The sequence below is a fragment of the Ambystoma mexicanum genome, chromosome 11, assembly GCF_040938575.1.
Source record: "Ambystoma mexicanum isolate Mex_15411 chromosome 11, UKY_AmexF1_1, whole genome shotgun sequence".
Lineage (NCBI taxonomy): Eukaryota > Metazoa > Chordata > Amphibia > Caudata > Ambystomatidae > Ambystoma > Ambystoma mexicanum.
In genome coordinates this window covers 883,911,370-883,927,338 of record NC_090934.1, presented here as the reverse complement: position 1 = coordinate 883,927,338, position 15,969 = coordinate 883,911,370, and positions in this window count along the sequence as shown.

Here is a 15,969-nt window from a genome sequence, read left to right as displayed (position 1 = left end):
ACCCCCGAAGATACATAACGTGAAGCGATAGAACATGACCTTTCACCCCTTTAATGGGTCTACCAATTATTGTATGGAATTCCAGAAAGACACATTATTTGTTGTTCCTATTCTTTCTTATTTAGGGTCACTGCTCAAAGTGTTACACTTGTGGAACCCCCTGGATTTTTTAAAGAGGCCTCAACATACATTCCCGCCTCTCCAGAGACAAAGAGCCACATGGCATTGGCCACAGCCCAGGCGCTTCAATGTAAAAAAAAAAGAATGAATATATTTAGTTCTTTTTTGATTTTTTTTTTTTAGGGGTAGCAGGGGAGACCACACGGGTAGCAAGTGAAACCTCAGGGGTTCCAAATTACGTCCCTGGATCACACCCGAAGCAAAATTCAAAAAGACACAGAGATCCCAGCAACTCTGCACTGTTTGTAACACCTATATTATATGTCTGGACTCCATCGGCATCAGTTAGGGATAATCTGATGATTAGCAATTCATAGCAATATATTCAAATCTGTCTTGGACATGTGGTTATAGAATCACAATTTTAATTTAAGCTCAAATCGTAAAAAACGGTAAAAATACAATCAATAATTAATTTTAAGTGACAAGTGCTTTATACCAACATTTTAATACATATATTAATAAAAACATGAAAAGAAGGTTTCTTTCAGGGAGAACTTTGGCTAAAATCAGTTCATTCACCAAAACGTTAATAGCAGAACATGTAAGTACTTGAACATAAAGATATGTACTTTACTAAAACAAGCAATTAGTAAAATGGTAGCTTATTTCAAGGCCCCTCTAGACATAAATGCAAAATTAGTTTCAACTGCTAATGAATAAAAACCCAACATGTTTTGTTCTTAAATACGTTTGTGTTTAAATAAAATAACTTCTTCAGGGGAATAGATTCTAATAACATGGGGATACGTTCTCAGCACTGGACTCTCTTAAACCAGATGCCTTCATTCAAAGATACAGGACACACATTCTGTAATCCTGTGGTGTTACCTCACCTAAAAAACACGGTGCAAACAACTTCAATTAATGCTGTTATCTATTTAATTTTGTACTCAACAAGAGTTTAGATAACTTGAAGAGTACTTACTGCAAACACTCTCAACAATTCATGTTGCAGATAAGTCACACCGCCTTATTATTAGGTGTAGTGAGTGAACCACACACTCCAAAAAGGTGGAGTGATCTAATCAAATCTAAACAATAACTGATATCTCTTGTATAAAAAAATGACATTGGTTTACTTTCGAGCAATGTCAACGTTGACCTGCTGCGTTTCATCTTTTTACCGTTCTACAACTAGTAGGTTTAAGAATACCGGTAGTTCTTTAAAACCGGAAATTTTATGAAAACCGCAAGTAAGTAACGGCGAGCGCACTTACGCAGTAGTGGAAAATTGTTTTCCAAAATCTCTGTGTCTTCATTTAGTATGAATAAATCATCTGTTTGAATTGGCGTCTTTAGCCGACATAACGAGCGTAGCTAACAAGAGCACAAAAGATATTCTACAGTGCAAAGTAACTCGAAAATCTCCCCAAAATCGGCTGTAAACCCAAAGTAAATAATGGGGAGTGCACTTATGCAATACTAGAACCTTGGTATCCAAAATCGCTGTGTCTTCATTCGGTATTATGGCACCATCTGTTTGAATTGGCGTCTCAAGCCAGTGTTCCGAGCATGGCTATCAGGAGCACAAAAGATATTCTACAGTGCAAATTAACTCAAAAACTTCCAAAGATCTGCTCAGGTCAAGCCTTCTTGTAATATGTCAAATACTCACTTTAAGGTTAACATATAGTGTCTCATCTCATTGGAGTACCTGGCATTATCATCAAAGAAGCTGAGGTTAGATCCTTGGGTAATCTCCCTAAGGACGAGAGACTCGCGGATACAGGGGATGGTTCCAACTTAAAATTACAGCCCTAAAACTCTATGGCTGTTCACTGTATCACCATCAGCCATTTTGGAACGGGGTGTACATCATCTATACTTCTGACACCTTCAGTAAGGTAACTAGATTGATTCTTTAACAAAGGTAATCATATACCCAATGTTCTAAAGAACGAGGACATTAATGTATAACCGCCTATCAGTAGAGCATTTTAACCACTGATTTCATTCATTGGTATTATACGCTTATTTTTCAATGTGCTTACAAAACAGAATTTAGCATTGAAATCAGTTGCAGGCTAACACGCGAAAAAGGACTTTTATTGTAAACTATGCCAGTCAATCATGTCATTAAGGCCCTGTTCTATGCTGTTGTACAGAACAATTAGATGTTGTTCCTTCTCATAAAGTCTTTTTTTATCGTTCAACAGGTTGCCACTTGTTGGAATTTGTAATACGACTGTTCATCTCAATGTATCACTAGTATGTTCCATTGTGATACAATGTCCCACTAAAGGTGCTGTCAGTATTGTTTTTCCAATACAGCTTTTGAGCTCTGTTATACGTAATTTGATTTGTCTCTCTGTTTTCCCTATGTAAAGCTTCCCGCAGGGGCTCCATATGGCACAAATCACCATATTGGAATTGCAATTTGTCAATTGTTTCTGTGACCATGGTCTCGCAAGTCCAATGTTTACTTCTTTTGTTCTTTTTGTTGAACTGCAGCAACTACATGAGCCACAGGGGGTATGACCTATAGGTTTTGTTAGGCCCGATGTTTCTGTAATACTCAGCTGTTTCCTAATAGGCATATAGATGTCATTTTTAGTAAGTAGATCTTTGAGGTTGTAGCTTTGTTTAAATGCGCACAATGGGCGCATTAGAGGTGACTTTCCTCCATTCATAATAAGGCTACTCTTTTTAACCATATTATTTATCTTATTAGATAAATGGTTAAAGGGGCTCACAAAGACTAAGTTCTCGTTGTTTACAGGTTTGTTCTTATATTCAAGTAGGTCCCCACGATGATTATTGCAAGCCCTCTTTCATGCCTTTTTGACAATCGATTTGGGATACCCTCTTGTTCGTAGTTTTGAACAAGTATTGTCGACTCAGACTCAAAGGTTTTCTTATTGGAGCTGTTGTGCCTAAGTAAAAACAACTGGCATATAAGGAGGTTCTCTCTCGTATGGCGTGGATGGCAACTACTAAACAAGAAGAGGGAGTTCCTATTGGGCGCTTTATGCAATGGTTTAATTTTCAACAGATTCTTAGTGTTTTACAGTACAACTTGTGGTACATTAGGTACAAAGCCACACAGTTTACAATCGGGTTTGTAGGGCATTTCATGAAAAAAGTTAATTAGATGCCAAGTCATCAACAATGCACAAGAGCATTTTCAAACAAATTTTCATGCTTTTACCCACTTTATGTCACTTATCGGCAAATGTAAAAAAAAAATCATACTCATTGTGCCCAAACATGTCCATTCTGGTGCACCTGTATATGCCAGTATCCCCACATCAGAAAATACTCATGTTTGTCAGTAGTGATACTATAACGCAACATTTTCCTGCTGGCTCAGGCAATGTATGCCATTATCTCCACGTAAATAACATGTTTCTGTTGGCTTTGCCTTAATGGCAGTTAAAAAAAGCCATGCCAAAGTAAGAAAGCATGTCCCTTCTGAATAGCTGCTATGATAGTTTAGCGGGTTGAGCGCTTTCTGTTGCAATCTGAGTGTGATCTGAGTTCACAGGTTTTAATCCTGGCATGGCCAACTCAGCCTTTCATCCTTCTAAGGTCAATAAATGACTACCAACTTCGGTTGGGTGATCATTTTATATAAATATGTTGTCTGTGCAGTGCTTTGGCGAAAGCAATATAAAAATAACAAAGCATTATCATTAGACAAATCCCCCCATATAACAACACTCATCATGTTGCATTTGCCCTCTAACGCCAGTAAACAATGTAATTCCAGAGTAAGAAAACATTGCCTTGTGGGCTGCACAAATGCCAACCCTTCCCCCAGCCCCGCTTATGTTGCATTTGATCTTAACACCAGTAAAACAGTGCCATGCCACAGTAAGGAAACATTCCCTTTCCCATGTAAGAACATGATTCATGTCATCTTTGTCCTTAATATGAGTACAAAATGTAATGCTACAGTAGGACACAGTCAGCCTCATTGCAGTACCCCCACCCCTCCAACCTCTCCTTTGCATAACACTCAAGTTGGCTTTGCTTTGCCCAAATAATGCCAGTAAAATATACTATGCTCATGGCAAAAACATGTAATGCTCTATTGTCCCTCTCTGTGTCCCAGCCTCAACACACACACAGATATACTCACACAGAGATACACCATGTGTGTACACACACACCCTTGCAGCTTCTGTCATTTGCAAGAGCACCCAGAACATTAACCCTGCATTCTCATTCACACTCGCACCCATGTACACCTTTCACACTGCATTCATTCATATGCATGCACGTAGACACCTCCTCGCATAAAAACATACACGCTCTCACACTCCCTCACATGCATGCAGCACATCATTAGACAAATCCCCCATATAACAACAGTCATCATGTTTCATTTGCCCCTTAACGGCAGCCAACAATGTCATTCCACAGTAAGAAATCATTGCTTTGTGGGTTGAACAAATGCCTACCCTTCCCCCACTCCGCCTATGTTACATTTGATCTCAACACCAGTAAAACAATGCCATGCCATAGCAGGGACGTCATTTCACCTAAATGCCAGGGGTAGCGGAAGTGACATCACACAGCACTTGACCTCCAATGACATCTCAGGAAGTGATGTCATTTGACCCAACCCCGAAGTGACTTCACGGGAAGAGAAGGAACACAACCTCTCACCCCTTGACAAAACAGGTAGGGGCATCACATAGCATTGTTCCTAATTACACAACGAAAAATATGGTGAGGATATCTCTATAATGTGATATACATTTCATACAAGAATGGATCACCATATTTATCATTAATATCAGTGTGTATAGGCCCATATTACCAAATTACTGTGAATGCAAGCAGACATCCAAAGCCAAATGATAATGATGTGTTATTATAAAACACTTACACTTGAGCGCTTTATATAGAACAAATATACATACAATATCACCCAACCTGTGTTGGTACTCATTTATCGACCTCAGAAGGATGAAAGGCTGATTTGAGGTGTTTAAGAACAGACTAAATCAGGGACTCACCCCCTGAAGTGTGCATGAAATAAACCTTTAATGAGTCTAGTAATTATGGCATAGAAATGCAGAAAGACAGATTATTTGTTATTCCTACTCTTTGCCATTTAGGGTCACTGCTCAAAGTGTTACACTAGTGCAAACCCCGCAAACCCCTGTTTTATTATATTTTTTAAAGAGGACTCGACAAGAAAGACAGCCACTCCAGAAAAAAAGAGTCCCATGGCAGTGGCCACAGCCAGCCCAGGAGTTTACTTAAAAAAAAAAAGTAAAACAAGATTCTTTAAAAAATATTTTTTTAGGGGTAGCAAGGGAAACCACAGTGGTAGCAATGGAGACCTCAAGGGTCGCAGTTGCGACCCCCGATGACCCCCAAACGAGGTCCCTATGCAATAGTAAGGAAACATTCCCTTTCCCATGTAAGAACACTCATCATGTCATCTTTGTCCTTAACCTGAGTACAAAATTCAATGCTACAGTAGGACCCAGCCAGCCCCATTGCAGAACCCTTCCTACAACCTCTCCTTTGCATAACACTCAAGTTGTCTTTGCTTTGCCCATTTCTTTTGCCAGGAGCATAGCATGTTTTACTGGCATGCCATTAAAACATGCTATGCTCCTGGCAAAAAAGAAATGTCATGCTCTAATGTCCCTCCCTGCGCACAAGCCTCAACTCACGCACAGATATGCTCACACAGAGACACAGCATATATATACATCCATGCAACTTTTGTATTTACAAGAACACCCACAACATTCACACTGCATTCTCATTCTCACCTATACTTGCACCCAGCCAGGGGGGAAGTGGCTGACAGATGCCAGCTAGGACTGGTGTCCCCACTGGGGCGGTTTCATGGGCTCTGGTCTCAGTGGGGGGGAGGGAAGCACTGCAGCACCAATCCCAGGGCTTAAAAGCAGTCCTGATGATGAGGAGAGCATAGATCTCTACCTTGTCACTGGGAGATTGTCACCGCCGTGCTCGCGCCGCTCTGCCAGAGCCCTTGACTGCTACAAAAGGATTTCGTTTTCTGCCATTGACCTGCTGCCTCACTGTTCTCGCCCTGCCTCGAGCCTGCCACCGTCGCTGTGTAACTGTTCCCCTGGACGAAGAGGGAGTTTCTCGGAAGTTGGGAGGTCTCCCTCCTTTGCGCCAGGGACGGCTTGCAGTGAGGTAAGGTGGCTGGAGTGGGGTGGGGGAGGTGAGGCAGGAGCAGAGCACTGGGAACCAGGAGTGTGTGAGTCAGGTGGTAGGGGGCCAGGAGGAGAGAAAGAAATGCCTCATTTTGTTACAGTGTTTCGTGTTGTGACGGTATTAGGGATGTTACAGGGTTGATTCTGGGCTCACCCATGCGCTAATGGTAACAGGCGTGTATGATCATTGTCCTGAAGTAGATCCAAATAGGGATAGCAACATAAATGTACAGCAGGGCTGTAAATAGCTGTGCTTCACTTACCGTGTGGGGAAACAGCAAAGTGAACTGCATTGCTTCTGGTGCATACGCTGAGAGACAGCGGATAGGCCTGAAAAGGGAAGTTGTTTCAATGAGTTGGTGCGAACGCTGAGGTTCATTCCTTTTGTCCGGAAGGGCACCAGGCCTTGGTTTATTGTTAGGGGGTGCCGCAAGGAGCGGGGCAAGGCTGTAGATCTGAATGCGGGTTGCTGAGCAACAGAGAAATTTACAGAGTGTGACATGCTTTGGCCATATGAGCATGCGGGAAAGGCAAGGTTGACAATTATTGAAACCAAGGTTGATTTTTCCAGCATTTTAAGCATATATACCCAACAACATTGGTAGCTACCATTGCTCTGTTACAGGACAAGGACTTGGATACAGTGTTGGGCTCCCTTGCAGGGAGCTGGGGGACACAGCAAGCAGAGGTATCGCAGGAGAGGGGGGGTCAACACAGAGGGATCCCCACCCTCAATACCAAGGAGAAAGAATGTGGCACCCAGGGCCGCCTTTCCTCCAACAAAGAAAAAGCAGAGCAGTGGTAAAACAGGTGCTGCCCCCACCACCGCAGTCATGTTGGGGGGCGGCACCAACCACTGCTCCAACGGGGAACAATGGGAATACCTTGGTGGCCATTAATAATGCTGTGGCAGCATGAGCTGGTTGGAAGGGGCTTCCACCAACAGTGACACTGTTGGCTGATACAAGTGGGACAGGGGGAATGAATGTGGGTTTCCACAAATATGGGGGCGCCTCTGGTGGTGCCCCCTGGGAAAATGTGGGAACAGGGCAGCAGGCCCCTTGGGGGACAAATAATTAGCAGGGGGTGGGCTTTGGGTGAGGTGCCCCGTCACCCTGCCCACACGGAGGAAGTAGGGGATGGCTGCATGGTGATAACTATAGAGGTTGCCAGGGGGACCACAACAGCAGTATTCGGTGGCACTGACCAGGCCTACCCCAGCACAGGGGGAAGGGGCTGACAACCCTGGGAACACAGGTGCACAGTCCAAGAGAGGGGGGGCTCCACCAGTAGGGCAGGCTGGGGGGGTGCCTGTCCCAGATCCACTGGGGACAGTGGGACAGTAGTTGTTCCCCCAGAACCACTACTGCAGGGATGGCAGTAGTGGTTCTGGGGGAACAAGAGAGTCAGCAGTGATGGGAAGTACTCATTTGGATGTGAATCCATCAAATAATGAAGGGGGAGTAAAGGTAGCAGGTATTGCGGCAGCAGTTGCAGCAGGCACAGTGGCATGGGGTGGGCAGGCCTCCTCCCCAGTTCAGGCAGCAGTGCCAGATATGCTTACTTGGTATGTGCTATGGGAGACGAAAGAAAAAATATGGAACACAAAGTACATTGACATGTTTTCACTTTTGGATTATAGAAGGGTAGAGGAGAGCAAAGAAGGCGAGGGTAAAGAAAATACATTTTTTGTTGAAAGATCCAATGCGAATTGGGCAACGGGTTTCTCAATTTACTCTGCCATATTGCTTGAAAAAGTCCCTGAGCTTCATCAGAAATTATCGGCTTACATCACATGGTTCTAACAATTGAGAATCCATCATGAAGTAAGACACAGACAACAGATTAAAAGTTGCAAAGCAAAGTGTTTTATAGAATCTAATGTCAGGATGGTTGAAGGCCTAACTTGCCCTATGCTAAGGTGGGATTTCCCTACCTGAACAAAACTAAGGAAAGTCTGAGTCAGAAAGTTCAATTTATGAGTCTGTCTGTATCCAAAACCTATCCTTGCTCTCACAACTAAGCTAAACAATGTGTTGGGATGTTAATAATAAAAGAAACAGTGACCAAACAAAGTTCTGAGTTTCTTCCAGCTCTCTCGCTTCCTTTTCAGCTCACCTTCCACAAAACCAAGAATGTTCCACAAATCCTTGGGCTTCCCTTGCCCAAGCTCAAGACAGCACAGTTCCAAAGAAAAGTAGGGCCTTGAGTGCTCCATCCTCAAGACAGCATTGCAGTTCATCAAGCCTCAGGGTTTCCTTCTCCAAGACTCCAACCTATCAACGTATACTTGATTTCAAACTTCCAGTGTTCAATACAACTCGTGGTCAACTTGACACTCCTTCTGGATTGCATTAATAGTTCACATAAAGTGCTCCTTCTTGGTCTGTTTCACAATGCCTTTATCTTTCATAATTAAGGGTTCCCTGGTCTAGGCATCATTGTCTGCCCACACGGTCCACCCAGCACAGGTTGCGCAACCAGAAACCCTAGGCTCTTCAGCCCACACAAGTTCTTTTATGTTTTCCCCTATATTTTGTACAGATTCACATTCACTAAGCTTCTCCTTGTCGGCCTCTTGACTTAATGTGCAGGTTAACACTCTCTTGGCTTCTCCTGGCTTCTCCTGGATAGCCTTTTGGCACAAAACATCTTCTAGTCTTTGGCCTTGCCACATGGTATTTATTCATAAAGTTCACTTTGCAGTGGTGTTACTTATTCCCAACCTTTTTGTCAAGCTCTCCTTACACTTCATACTTTTATTTCGCATCTTTTAAAGGGGCACTAGCCCATTTGACTTTCATCATCTCGCAGCTTTACCCACAATGTTTTCATTCAGTTCGGTATTCAATATTTGCTTAATATTTCCTGGTCAAGTGTTCATTACTTGCTTGATATTCAAAATTGATCAATTTGCTATTCAAGACTACGTACAATTACTTTTAGATCATTCAGCATTCATTGTTTACTTATTTCAGTTCATTCAGCATTCTCAGAAATGCATATCAGCATTAGCAGGGTGCTCCGGACCGAGTGTTTCCTGCATTACACGCACTAGTTATGTGCGACTGCTCGCTGTAGCTTCGCTGGTTCTTCTTGACTGATCCTCCTGCATCTATGAGCTTCGCCTTCCTTGCGTCGTCCACAAGGAGCTTCCCTCGCTCTCCCGCTTGCTGCGGTGGCTGTGGGCTTCGGGCAGAACACAGCCTCCTACTGTTGCTACGGCAAACGGAGCTGGGCTGGATATTTAGACCCTCTCATGGCCTGCACTCGGCCTAGACATCTCTCTCCTTCTCCGGACTCACACGGCTCGTTCTGTGTGCTGTAGTACCTTGATGAATGCTTTGTGGTAGATTGAATTACAATAATGGTCACAAACCAAATAATCAGACAGACTTAAGGAATATGTCAAAGTACTACTTTATTATCAATTCAATAATGCAAGGCCAACTGGCAGACATTGGACTGATGCTTGCACACTCGCACATCAGCTTGAATACATAGAGGTCTAATACCCAAATGTGTCATCTATGGCATCATTCTACGTGGAAAAATACAAAACCTATCAAGCGTAGGGATTGGTTAAGGGAACATATCTATTTATAGAACATATAAGGATTAGTGCATCATTGGGTACCCCTTATCTGTAGGGCATGCCTCAAACTACCTCTAAACACATAGGGCCTCATTACACGGAAGGCGTTAGAGATTTACCGGTACCGGTAAAATACTGGTACCGGTAAATCCCTACCGCCTTACTACGAGGTCCCTTAGCGGGTTGGGGGATTTAACGCCTGCTTTTTGCAGGCGTTAAAATCCAACCCGCTAAGGGACCTCAGAGCTAATTACAGCACCGCAAAATTGCGGTGCCGTAATTAGCGCCTTCCCCATTCCCATAGAGCCCTATGGGGCAGAAATGGGAATGGGGAAGGGCAATGGCGGAAAGGGGATTTACCGCCCCTCCAACCTTGGAATGGGGCGGTAAATCCCCTTTCCGCCAAGGCGGTGCGGTATTTTACCGGCATGAGCCATGGCGCTAATAGCGCCATGGCTCACCGCCTACCGGGTAACGAGGCCCATATAGTATTGATTATGATGGACATAATAACAGTGGATTGGTTCCTGCAACATTGTATGTTAGTTTGTCCCCCAACCCCACTGATTGGTTGTCATACTATCCCAACCTTGGACTTTTGGATCTTTCGTAGCATGTACATGAAACGAAACCTAGGTGTTTGAATCCCGTCAGACTACTCCCCATTTTCCCAATTAGTCCATCACCTGTCATTGGTAGGCCAGCAGCCAAAGTCTTCCGTTTGTAGTTGACCTTGTTGCGCCTCACTGTCTTGGAATATACAAGGGAGCGTGAGCACACCACTAGCTTAGCTTAAGGCTCTAATGAATAGCCTTTGTTTTCAACTTCAGAGTCACACATGAAAAGACAATGAATTTGTCAATTTCTTCCTTCAATTTACTGCTATTTGATTTAATTATGTAGGGTGCTGTTCCTCCTTTTGGCCTCTAGACATTTGCTCACTCTATCTCATATGAACTTTGTACACTTTTAATTGACCAACAGTTTGGCTCTCATAGATGTTTTTGTCTTCCTTCATTTATAAAGAATGTCCAAGATTCAGAGTTTATCCATGTATTCTCTTTGTGCTTTGCGCTTATCCTTTTAAAAATAGTATCTTTGTTTTGGGCCAACCTTGACTCATCGTCGGATCTGCTCACTAGGCTGGTTTTCTGCATCTCCTGATTCCTGCAGCCGCGGCCTGTCTCTGCGGTAGCTTGATTAAATTCAACGTGAGCCATCATCCATTTTCCCAATAGCCGTCCTAGACACGTTATATATTCCTCTATAGCAAGCTTCTATACTTTCTCGTTCTGCTTTGTGTTAAATGCATATTTACAGGTATTGGTCAGTAAGTTACTTCATCTTCTTTGGATCCATGATTACTTTAGCTTTAGGTTAATGTTACTCTTAATGCTCCAGTTACAATGTTACTTAGTATTTTTATATCATTTCAACATGGGTTCATATATCGTCTTCATGACACCATTTTGTCTTCATTAGATTTAATTCTAACGCTCGCCCACAATTTCCATCGATGCATTGTTAGACACCCTGGCATGCGACATTCTTCCATGCAACATCCTTACACACGTTAAGTGCGAGGGCACATTCTGTATGGAAGTGTACGGGTGGTCCTCTTCCCATCCCATCAAGCATCTGGCATCTATGAACACTTCTCAGAGACAGAGAAGGAGAAAATCAGGTGCCCTGGAGTTTTTCTTCTCAGCAGTCTTTATTAGGTGCAGATTACAAGACACAATCTGGAAAAAAGCACTCAGCACATTTTGCCTTCAACCTGCTTATATAGGCTATTTGGATAATGCAACAACACTTTTCTATGATAGGATGGCTTATCTGGTGCACCCTAAGCGCACATTAGCATAGTTGGCATCCACACTTTTCGGTGACACATAAAACCGTTAAGCTTATTTTAGACCTAGCTGGACACATTGATGACATTTCTCAATTTCCGCCAAAAACAACCTTATCACATCAATGTCAACTCTTTATCTACTTTTCGAGGTCCTACCAAGTTAGTTAGTGTCTTATACCATGGAGGAATGCATAACCTATATTATATGATTCCATATACTGCATCTGGTTTGTCAAATTTGTCTACATAAAGCACAGTATGCCCTTCTTATTAACAACATAGATACATGTATCCAAGTTTCATCATTAATCTTGTCTGCTTTTTCCTGCCAAGTTCTGAGTTTAACCTTCCAGACCCAAGTATCTCACTACGAGATGCTTCCAAAGACTATCTCATGTATTAGCTTCTGTTGCTTGTCAGAATGAGTCAGGGTATCCAAACCTGCCTTAAAACCGGACACCATTTTTTACTTGAGTCATCCATTTTGAAATATATCTTTGTCTGATACTGAATTAATTCAGTACCACACACCGTGGGTAATAACAAGCAGCGCTCAGATACCTGAGGGTTTGTAGCACTATATAAATGCTAAACTATTATTATTATTTTTATTTAATTCAACAGAGGGCTATTATTTATTTATTTAAGCATTTCTCACTTTGTATTCCTTATTCATGATATATCTTTATAGACTCATGGTATGTGTGTGATATTTAAAACACCCTTCACCTCCTGGGTCATTCTAACCCAAATATGCGCAGTGCCATGTGCACCTTTTACCCTAAATAAAAGCACTATAATCCTGATTTCTGTAATAATAGAACCATTTGATCTGCCTATAATATTATCTATACTCAGTAGAGGGGGGAAGAGTTACACCCCTATACAGCAGTCTGAGTGCATTACGTCTCTCATACACTCAATGCGGGATAGGAACTATTCAGGGGGCCCCATTTATGCTTAATTATAGTTGTAGGATCAATCACTAGAGGTGCTCTAGTTAACACTCACGAAATATTATTGTAAGGCAACTATGATTCCAAACAAGATCGGTGCCAGCGAGTACACTATTCCCTCAAACTTCCCACAAAAGTTTGTAAACAGTTAGCACAGTAGATTGAGGTTCAGGAAGGTTTCTCGCGCTCTAAACCCTTGGTTTTAAAGAGTGCATTAATATCAGATGATATATCACTCTGATGAAATAAGAAATATTAAATGTATTCTTCAAAAACAAAGACAGCCAACACATGTTTCAACCCCCTGGTCGTTGTCAAGGCTGTGAAAAATCAAGCTCAAACAAAATAATTGTACATGAAATGATAATAACAAACGGTGTTCAATGTTCATCCCATGGCAAAATTAATAAAATAAGGTTCAAAATATTATCATTGTTACATTAGTGTAGCACATACCATATTGTGTCACAGGTCAGGTCAAAGTTGGAGGGATGGGTTCAAATGGTGACAGGTTGGTATTTGAAGAGAAATGGTGAAAAAAGCAAATATAATGGGAACCACAAATTAGCAAAATATCATTTGAAAGTTACTAAAATATATGAAAATGCCCCATCAATAAATTTGAAACACCATTGCACACACATTGTGCTGCTATTATACATGCAAAACCATGTGTAACTCTTGAGATAAATGGTATCTTATTATTGGTTAGTGCCAGTTTCATTAGTTTTTCAGAAGTGTGAGACCATATAGCCATACCCACTGAAAATCCAATGCAAACCCTAGCGTGGTGTCATTAGAGCTATCCGCACCTGCCTGGTAAGGTGGTGCATAATTTCCTTAAATACTGTGATCTTCTAGCGTGTGCATAGAACACCAGAAATAAAACCAAAAAGTGATAGTACAGATAATGATGCTCACCCTGTGTGTTTTCAGAGATCTTTGACCCTTAAAGGGGCTACACAATTCACAAAAATGATGCTTACAGCATTGTTTCAATTGGAAGTAATTGATATTCAGATTGATAGAATTCTGTAAGAGGTTGAAAAGGTAATAATAAAGTTCTCAACAAAACATCTTCATCATTTTATATAAGCATTCAAACATGTTGTGAATGCCAAAAGAGAAAGGATGTTACCTCCCAATATTGGTTGTGTTGGCCTCTGTCTGTTATGGTATATTTAAGTGGCTGGATTAGCCAGAGAGAGCCTTGTTCAAGGTGAACATTACCAGTATTGGCAAAAGTGCATCTCCTATAAACAGTATACATAATTGGATATTACCACAGTTTCCAATTTAACCAAATGGCATTAGGGTTATTAACAGTAGTTTATTGCTTCTTCTATATTAATTGGATATTATAAATAGTGTCAAGTCCAAGAGATGGATCACAGCTAGTTTAGAAGAGAAGTCCCCTATGGGTAACTAAAAACCGCTGTTTAAATAAAATTGTATTGCCCATTATATACTTATAAATAAAGCCACTGAGAAACCAGAAAAAGAATTATACAATCATCTATGCATGTCATTACCTATGTAATTGGGATAAATCCCTTCAAACAGGATTGCCTTTTCGGCTGTTCACTGCAATTAACAGACGCCGCGAGATAATCAATCCAAAATGGCACCTAAAATGTCATGACGTCTTGCGTACCGTAGCACATGATGTCCTAGGGAAACAAACCAGGTCAGAAACGTCACTTCCTTATGTGAAAAAACAAAGAGTTGTAGTTCCACGATGTATTATGGTGGATGCAAATAGTTATTTCACCCTACTAATCACAGATAAATGGCAACACAATTATTGGTAATCATATCACGCATATTGTAAAATTGCTGAAAATATGCATAAAAAATCTATATAAAATGTATGGCCAACTAATAATAAGGTGCCATCAGCCACAAACGAGCTACTGTTGCACATAATCCCATTGTTGGGCTTCTTAAAAAGTGTTTGAATTATCATTGATTTAAGAGAAAATAGGGTTTGATGTTAATGAATGCTGCCACTGTTTCCTAATCACTGGCATAGAAGCAAGTTTAAAGCATATTTCACAACCACGTATCTACACTGATATGGGGTGAACAATTCTCATTATTTCTTCAATGTTGATCATTCAATCAGTGAAACAGAATTAGCAGGGCAGATTCAATTCCAATAAAAACTGTGACCAACTCTTGTTAAGCCATATACCTCCTTTGGAGATTATGGAAGTAGCAACAAGACAGTATCACTATACTTTGACTTATCACTAATTAGTTGAGTAGGCAACAGGGTTTTGACAATCTGAAAATTTATTAAATGTTGTCATCCATTACGACATCAAGTTTTAGATCTTTTCATGTACATCCTAAGGCCCCAAACCATGATCATAAAAACACATGCATCTCATGATCACAATTTAAACGCACTGTGTAGATCTCAGAAAACAAATTAGTTTGCTTTCCAATTGCCTTAGTTTGATCTTTACATTACCACCTCTTTTCCCTCTCTTAGCCTTAATCAATCCAATAAAACGAATGTCATCTCTATTACTCAATTGGTGTTGTTCCCTCCAATGTATGGCCAGTGCAGATTTAGCATCACTGTTCCTCAAACTTGCCAAATGTTCCCTAATTCGAATTCTGAAGTGTCTAATAGTGCTCCCCACATAGAATTTGCCACAAACACATAATAGCATAAACTACTTAGCAAGTTTTACAATTAATGAAATCATTCATCTTAATAACAGTTCCATTTATATATGTAAAAGATTGACAATTGCCATGAGCATACTTGCAGTAATTACAGCTCCCATATTTGAAAAAACAGTACTCTTATTTAGCTAATTCCCAATGGTACTATCATCTTCAATGTTCATAAAGGAAGGGATGAGCATCTGCTTGATTGTCTGAGCTCTTGTATAAGTACATTTCGGTCTATCAGACAAATAAGGTAACAGGTCCTTGTCCAATTCCAGAATATTCCAATGTTTCAGAACCAAATGGTAGAGAGTGGATGAATCTTGAGAATATTGGGTAATAAAAGCAATGTGCTTCTGTTCTGGTTTCACATTGGAAAGCTTGCAAAGCAAATCTGACTGTTTATATCTAGTATACTTGATCACAGCTTTGTTCATACTGTCCAGATGGTACCCTCTATATAAAAACCTTTTGGTCAGAACATTGGACTCTTCTAGATACTCTGCATCCTTGTTACAGTTTCTTCTTGCCCTGTAAAATTCTCCTGAA